This window comes from Oncorhynchus tshawytscha, linkage group LG08 (assembly GCF_018296145.1).
Source record: "Oncorhynchus tshawytscha isolate Ot180627B linkage group LG08, Otsh_v2.0, whole genome shotgun sequence".
NCBI classification, from domain to species: Eukaryota; Metazoa; Chordata; class Actinopteri; order Salmoniformes; family Salmonidae; genus Oncorhynchus; species Oncorhynchus tshawytscha.
In genome coordinates, this window is record NC_056436.1 from 4,007,833 (window position 1) to 4,008,943 (window position 1,111).

Below are 1,111 nucleotides of genomic sequence, written 5' to 3' on the forward strand. Positions count from 1 at the left end.
GATGATGGGATGATGGGGGTGATGATGATGGGGTGATGATGATGATGATGATGATGATGATGGGGGTGATGATGATGGTGGTGGTGATGGGGGTGGTGATGGGGGTGATGATAGTGATGATGATAGTGATGATGATGGTGGTGGTGATGGGGGTGATGATGATGGTGATGATGATGGTGGTGGTGATGATATGGTGATGATGGGGGTGTGATGGTGATGGTTGTGATGTGACGGTTGTGATGGTTGTGATGGTTGTGATGGTGTGGATGATGATGATGATGGTGATGATGATGGTTTTGGTGATGGTGGTGATGGTGATGATGGTAGTGTTGGTAGTGGTGGTGGTGATGATGGTGGTGTTGGTATTGGTGGTGATGATGATGTTGATGATGGTAGTGTTGGTAGTGGTGGTGATGATGGTGATGATGATTGTGGTGTTGGTAGTGGTGGTGATGATGTTGATGATGGTTTTGGTGATGGTGTTGGTAGTGGTGGTGATGATGTTGATGGTGGTTTTGGTAGTGGTGATGATGGTGGTGATGATGATGATGGTGGTGGTGTTGGTAGTGGTGATGATGGTGGTGGTGATGGTGGTGTTGGTAGTGGTGATGATGATGATGGTGGTGATGGTGGTGGTGGTGGTGATGGTGGTGTTGGTAGTGGTGATGATGATGATGGTGGTGATGATGATGGTGGTGGTGATGGTGGTGTTGGTAGTGGTGATGATGATGATGGTGGTGATGGTGGTGGTGGTGGTGATGGTGGTGTTGGTAGTGGTGATGATGATGATGGTGGTGATGATGATGGTGGTGGTGATGGTGGTGTTGGTAGTGGTGATGATGATGATGGTGGTGGTGGTGGTGATGATGTTGGTAGTGGTAATGATGATGATGTTGGTAGTGGTGATGATGATGGTGTTGGTAGTGGTGATGATGATGATGATGATGATGTTGGTAGTGGTGATGATGGTGATGATGATGGTGGTGTTGGTAGTGGTGATGGTGTTGGTAGTGGTGGTGATGATGGTGGTGATGATGGTGTTGGTAGTGATGGTGATGATGATGGTGATGATGGTGATGGTGTTGGTAGTGGTGGTGATGATGATGGTGAT